Source organism: Schistocerca gregaria, unplaced genomic scaffold, assembly GCF_023897955.1.
Source record: "Schistocerca gregaria isolate iqSchGreg1 unplaced genomic scaffold, iqSchGreg1.2 ptg000804l, whole genome shotgun sequence".
Taxonomy (NCBI): Eukaryota; Metazoa; Arthropoda; class Insecta; order Orthoptera; family Acrididae; genus Schistocerca; species Schistocerca gregaria.
In genome coordinates, this window is record NW_026062172.1 from 100001 (window position 1) to 107500 (window position 7500).

The following is a 7500-nucleotide window of genomic DNA, read 5'->3' on the forward strand; positions in this document are numbered from 1 at the left end:
AGATCTCCGGCTTGCTTGATATGCTGAAGCCGCGAGCAAACGACTCGGATCGGAGTGCCAAGTGGGCCACTTTTGGTAAGCAGAACTGGCGCTGTGGGATGAACCAAACGCCGAGTTAAGGCGCCCGAATCGACGCTCATGGGAAACCATGAAAGGCGTTGGTTGCTTAAGACAGCAGGACGGTGGCCATGGAAGTCGGAATCCGCTAAGGAGTGTGTAACAACTCACCTGCCGAAGCATCTAGCCCTGAAAATGGATGGCGCTGAAGCGTCGTGCCTATACTCGGCCGTCAGTCTGGCAGTCATGGCCGGTCCTCGCGGCCGGCCGCGAAGCCCTGACGAGTAGGAGGGTCGCGGCGGTGGGCGCAGAAGGGTCTGGGCGTGAGCCTGCCTGGAGCCGCCGTCGGTGCAGATCTTGGTGGTAGTAGCAAATACTCCAGCGAGGCCCTGGAGGGCTGACGCGGAGAAGGGTTTCGTGTGAACAGCCGTTGCACACGAGTCAGTCGATCCTAAGCCCTAGGAGAAATCCGATGTTGATGGGGGCCGTCATAGCATGATGCACTTTGTGCTGGCCCCCGTTGGGCGAAAGGGAATCCGGTTCCTATTCCGGAACCCGGCAGCGGAACCGATATAAGTCGGGCCCCTCTTTTAGAGATGCTCGTCGGGGTAACCCAAAAGGACCCGGAGACGCCGTCGGGAGATCGGGGAAGAGTTTTCTTTTCTGCATGAGCGTTCGAGTTCCCTGGAATCCTCTAGCAGGGAGATAGGGTTTGGAACGCGAAGAGCACCGCAGTTGCGGCGGTGTCCCGATCTTCCCCTCGGACCTTGAAAATCCGGGAGAGGGCCACGTGGAGGTGTCGCGCCGGTTCGTACCCATATCCGCAGCAGGTCTCCAAGGTGAAGAGCCTCTAGTCGATAGAATAATGTAGGTAAGGGAAGTCGGCAAATTGGATCCGTAACTTCGGGATAAGGATTGGCTCTGAGGATCGGGGCGTGTCGGGCTTGGTCGGGAAGTGGGTCAGCGCTAACGTGCCGGGCCTGGGCGAGGTGAGTGCCGTAGGGGTGCCGGTAAGTGCGGGCGTTTAGCGCGGGCGTGGTCTGCTCTCGCCGTTGGTTGGCCTCGTGCTGGCCGGCGGTGCAGGATGCGCGCGCCTGCGCGGCGTTCGCGCCCCGGTGCTTCAACCTGCGTGCAGGATCCGAGCTCGGTCCCGTGCCTTGGCCTCCCACGGATCTTCCTTGCTGCGAGGCCGCGTCCGCCTTAGCGTGCTCCTCCGGGGGCGCGCGGGTGCGCGGATTCTCTTCGGCCGCCATTCAACGATCAACTCAGAACTGGCACGGACTGGGGGAATCCGACTGTCTAATTAAAACAAAGCATTGCGATGGCCCTAGCGGGTGTTGACGCAATGTGATTTCTGCCCAGTGCTCTGAATGTCAACGTGAAGAAATTCAAGCAAGCGCGGGTAAACGGCGGGAGTAACTATGACTCTCTTAAGGTAGCCAAATGCCTCGTCATCTAATTAGTGACGCGCATGAATGGATTAACGAGATTCCCGCTGTCCCTATCTACTCCAGGGAAAAGCGGTCTGCGCAGCGCCACCTGGGGGAGGTGTGTTGCCTCCCATAACTGGGTTAAAACCGCCAGGAGACCCCCTGATTCCCCGAAGTCAACGAACGCGTCGGGGCTCAGAGGAACCTGAGTGGGGCGGGGACCGTAATGTCCAATCTCGTGGCCTTGTCGTGGCTCTCTGGCTCAGTAACCCCCTTAGATGGGGCGAAGCTAACACGGGATGGGCCGTCCATGCATGACGTTAAACGGCTAGCCCTTAACTGGGTGCAATCCTCACGGTCCGCACTGGCCCACCGTTAACTAGCAAAAGCGGTGGGTGAGACATGGTCGGTCATGATCCCCCGGTACGTGTGGAGACCCCCCTGGGGAACGTAACTCGGGCTTGAGTGCCGCACCGTCTCGTTGATGTCAAACTCCACATATAAGACCCAGCTACCACCATCAACATCTCTGGGCTGTGGATTTGTGAGGGTTGTCGTGTGTCAAGGTAGGACGTAAAACTCCCGTCGTGGCAAGACGATAAGTGCCCCCAACCCAAGCGAAAGCAAAGGGTGCATGGCGCAGGGGAAGCTGCGTAACGAGAGACACACCATCTGTCTCTCCTGAGTTGAGCGCGGCGGCTGGGCGAGGGTGGCAGGGTAAGTCTCATGACGATCCCGGAACCCTGCGGTCTGGCTGCTGCAGTTCCTCACGTCCTGGACGACGTTAAAGGTCCCCCAACCCAAAGCGAAAGCAAAGGGTGCGTGGCGCAGGGGATGCTGCGTCGAAGGGACACAACATCTGTCCCTAATACGGGGCACAACACCATCCATGCCCCGTTACCTGCGGTCACATTCGCTGGGGAGGGATCACGGCCTGAGCCGGCAAAGGCTCACCGCCGTGAACGGGACGACCCGGACACGTTCCGTCAAGCCAGGGCGTGGTGACACGTCCCTGGTCAGGTTAGATGGGGCCAGACCCCCGAAAGTCTGGGGGACCGACCCAGCACCTGGGTAGGACTGGGTCCCTGGCCTAAAGGTGGAAACCCGGCCTAGTAGGGGGCGAAGGCCGAGAGGTGAATCCGCCTCTCCGGAGTGCGGTGTGCATTTGCCGGGGAGGGACGGGTGAAATCTCCAGTGATGTGGCCATGGAAGGGGACTAGTGCGCTGGAAACGGCGTGCTAAACCCAGCAGCTCAACAAGCCCTTGGTCAAGGGGCGGGACTGGTGGGCGAGCTGCAGAAAGCCCCCCCCCATGCCAGAGAGGCCGGTCCGGGGAAAGAGACGGGCCTCCAACCCCCTTTTTGTCACTCTTCAAACATGGCGGAAAACAAGGAGAGTGACGGCGCGCATTCGGAGCTTGACGCTCCAATTGGCGAGTATGATGAAATGAGTGTGGCAGAGCGGCATGCCTACTTCCTCCGGCTCTTTGAGCGGAGTGTGAAGCATGGCAAGATAAACGCCGAGCAAATCAGGGCCATTAAGGAAAACATAGCCACGTGGGCTTTAGCTCACGCACGGCTAGAGGGGCAATACTACGAAATAAAGGAGGAAAATGAGAGACTGCGCAAAGAGCAGCAGCAACCCCAGAAAACCTACGCTTCAGTAACAGCAGCATCTGTGCCAATACAGCAAAAACGAACGGTCCAAGAGACCATAAAGATAAATGTCCAGAAGACAGTTCCAACTGTCTTCGTAAAACCAAAAAAAGGTGAGAATGTCAAAAAGGCTAAGGAGCAATTTGAAAAAAGCATAAATCCCAGAGTGGATAAAATTAAGATTAACCAGGTCAGATCAACTAAAAACATACTAATCGTTGAACTAGCATCTGCGGAAGACAGTAATAAATTAATGAATAACCCAAAAATACGAGAGGCTTTTACGTGTGAGACACCCAGGAAAAGGAGACCACTGATGATGATATATGATGTGCCATCATATATGACAGTGGATGATGTCACAGACTGTATATATGAACAAAACTTCGAAGAGAAAATGACTCGTGAAGAGTTTAATGAAAAATTTAAGCCAAGGTTTAAAGCAGGTCCCCGAGATAAACATACAGTGCACCACGCAGTAGAGGTAGCGCCAGATTTAAGAAAAGAAATTATAAAAACTAATAGACTGTATATTGGATATAACTCAGTTTCGGTAAAAGATTACACGGCTCTTGCCAAATGTACGAAGTGTCAGGATTATGGCCACGTCGCCAAATACTGTAGCTTCCAGAATCCAGTCTGTAACAACTGTGGCGGGGAGGGCCACGATAAAAGAAACTGTGAACACCAAACACCTGTCTGCATCCCATGCAAGTACAGAAAACGGACGTGTCACACTCCAGGGAAGGAGTGTGTGACATACAAGTTACTCATACAAAGGTTGATTCAGAGGACCGATTATGGCGACCAGCTATAACGTGTCCAAAAGGAAATCACCTAGTAAACTTCTTAGGGATGCGGGCAGGTGGAGAAAGCTGAAATCGTCTCAGCTATCCGTGAACGAAGGAGACGGGGTGGAGGGGAGGTCTTACTCTGTTACAGATACCCTGGTGCAGCCAGAGACATCGAGGACGTCGGACTCCTCCTGCTTGACTGAGTCTTCCTCGGTCACTGGGGGGAGCCTTCCAGTTACAGCGGCCGCTGAGGTGGAGGAAGGGGGCATTTATGCCCTTCCAATCCCACTAGTGCGACCGACGACTGCGGACTTCTCCTGTCAGGCCGGGTCTTTCCTGGCTGGCAGGGGGACCCCTCTTGCCATGGTGAACGCTGAGGCGGAGGAGGGGAGCATTTATGCTCTCCCGGTTCCGCTGAAGCAACCTGAGAAGACGAACTTCGCTTGCCAGGTCGGGACCTTCCTGGCTAGGCGGAGCCTTCCTGCCACATTGGTGAAGGCGGTGGAGGAGGGGGGCGTCTATGCTCTCCCAGTTCCACTGCAGCAACCGGCGACTACAACATTCTCCTGCCAGGTCGGGTCCTTCCTGGCCAGGCGGAGTCTCCCGGCAACGACGGCGCAGGCGACAGATGGTGCGGAGCCCTTCTCGGCTGGGGCCCTCCCGGCGGCGAGTGGGGCGTGCCTGTCGTCAACTGCAAAAAGTCAGGCTGGCCAACAGTCTGTGGACCCTAATATAGAAAAGACCTTAGACAAAATAACTGGTGATGGTGTAAATAATCAAACAAGGGAACAATTAGAAAATAAAACTGTAGTAAGTGTAGCATCTGGTGATGGAGTAGAACAAGTAGAAAAATGTAAATATAATGCGTGCCCTCCGGGGAACACCTACGACATCTGCACAGAAACACTGCAGCTTGGCAGACTGGAGAACCCGGTTTTAATGATGGCAGCCCTGAGGCAGCTGGTCAGGTCTGGGCACCCGAGAGGAGACAAGATTACATTTCCAACTCTGGAGGACGTGGACTGCGTACAACTAGCAGCAGTAAATATACCACTGGACTTTAACAAACTAAAAGATTTAGTTTCTAAAGTCTACGCCAGACGGGGAAGGAGTTTCGATCTTGACAAAACTTATAAAGAACTTGTCATGATGCATGGTAGGATTACTTATGACCCTGTTCAGACGTGGCCAAATAGCCTAGTCTATACCAGGTATCCGGACACCTATTAAGTTCTTTCAGGCAAATGCCATGCGCAGTTCTCTAGTCATGCAGGAGCTGCGAAGGCTGGCAGAGGAAAACGATATTGATATACTCCAGATACAGGAGCCAAACTCCGCCGCTGGCAGAGTCCCTGGCTTTCCCGTGACTGCACAAATTATCACCACAGGACAAAACCCAATGTCTGCGACGATCATTCTGAACAAGCAAATTAAGACAACTGTACTGGCTCAATATTGCACTTCACACGTGACAGTCGTAGAGATCAACTATCAAAATTTCTTTTGTTACTTGATAAATGTGTACTGTCAGTATCGAGATCCAATAGATTTGTACCTAGGACAGCTAAGGATCATATTAAGAGCCTTAATGGGGAAACATATACTAATAACTATGGACAGCAATGCAAAATCCCCCCTCTGGCACAGTCCAGTGCAAGATCAAAGGGGAGAAGCCCTTGAAGACATGATCATGGAATTCCATTTGAATGTGGTCAACCTCCCAGGCAACCCTCCTACATATAGGAGCAGGGCCGGGGCGGCATCGCACATAGATGTTACGCTAAGTTCAATTAGCATTGCGAACAAAATGCATAACTGGAAAGTTCTAGAAAACCACACAACAAGTGATCACAACACAATTGAATTCATTCTAACATGCGAAACTGAACATGTGCCAGAGGAATGGGTAATGCAGTTTGATTACGGGAAGGCCAATTGGGATCTGTTACTGGCGGAGTTCAACCCTCCAGAGTTGGAAGGCGAAGATTTTGATATAGATGATGCCGTTGAAACTTTAACAACCTCTATCAAGACGGCTGTGGCCGTGGCAATACCGATGAGGAGGCGTCTCGTCCGCAAAACGACTTCTCCATGGACTCCAGAGCTGTCGAGGCTCCGGCAGTCTATGAGAAGAGCACGCCGCAATTATCAAAGGTCTTTCACTCACGACGAACGGCAATACCATCTGGCCATATACAGACGGCATAAACGGGTTTTTAAGGAAACACTGCTACAACACCGACAGCAGAGTTGGGAGGACTATGTCACATCCCACCTAGCACTTGACCCATGGGGTATGCCTTACAAAATTGTAAGGGAGAAGATACACTCGCCTATGCATCTCTCTACTGTAAAGACTGAAGACCCAGACCGAATGACGACAAATTGGCTGGAAACAGCGGAGGAGTTACTTCGTGTGCTCCTCCCGGACGACCAACATGACAATGACGATGAGATGCAGACGGCAATAAGGCAGCAAGACCAGATAGAATACCATAATCAAAGGCAGGTCTACCCATTCTCGACGGAGGAAGTGGCACATGCCATTTACTCCTTTGCCAAAAGGAAGGCTCCGGGGCCGGATGCAATTCCCGCAGAGGTTCTGCAGTGTCTTGCACCAAAGTTGGCCCCAGAGCTAACGAAAATATACAACAAATGTTTACAGATGAAAGTCTTCCCTACCCGCTGGAAAACTGCGGAAGTGGTCATAATTAAAAAGGACCCTGAAAAGGATCCAACGATCCCCAAATCATACAGGCCGATCTGTTTACTAGATGTCATGGGGAAGACCTTTGAGAAACTGTTGGTGTCTAGACTGTCGAGCCACAGAATTCTTCATGGAGTGAGTGAACTACAATATGGCTTTCGCAAAGGAAAGTCTACCTCAGATGCGATAAACAAGGCAGCCAGTATTGTACACTCAGCTATGGGGAAATACGTTCTTGGAGTCATGGTAGACATCTCCGGCGCCTTTGACAATCTGTGGTGGCCGGCGCTCTTCTCCCGTCTTCGGGGGATGGAGTGTCCGGCGGCACTCTACGGGTGTCTAAGGGATTACTGTCGGGACCGAGTCGCCAAAATCACGGCTCCTGGTGCTGTGGTGTCCAAGAATATTTCAAAGGGATGTCCGCAAGGCTCAGTTTGTGGACCAGTGTTTTGGGATATTAACATGGACCCCCTGTTAATATCCTTGAATGAAAGCAACATAGTACTGGGAGTCGTGGCGTATGCAGACGACCTTCTCATCCTTATTGAGGGAGACAGTCGTGCTGAGATTGAGGAGAAGGTGGCACAAGCATCAGAGATTTTAATCCAATGGTGCAAACATTCCAAGTTACAGATAGCACCAAATAAATCAAGTTACTTGTTGCTAAAAGGAAAGTTGGCTCGGGACCCGATCGTGCGGTTAGAAGAACGTATGGTTGCGAGAGTAAGGTCAGCTAAATACTTGGGCGTCTTCATTGACGAGACCTGGAGCTATGCTCCACATATCGGGTACGTCGCTTCCAAAGCGATTGCAATTTTCAATAAATTAATAAGCATTGCACAGCGCCGATTTCACCTA

The 7500-nt window shown here is 52.5% G+C and overlaps 1 pseudogene; it reads left to right on the forward strand.

The window, feature by feature from the left end:
• The window catches only part of LOC126322267 (large subunit ribosomal RNA), a 2974-nt pseudogene extending 1392 nt beyond the window's left edge, over positions 1 to 1582 (forward strand).
• Positions 1583 to 7500: the final 5918 nt, after the last annotated feature.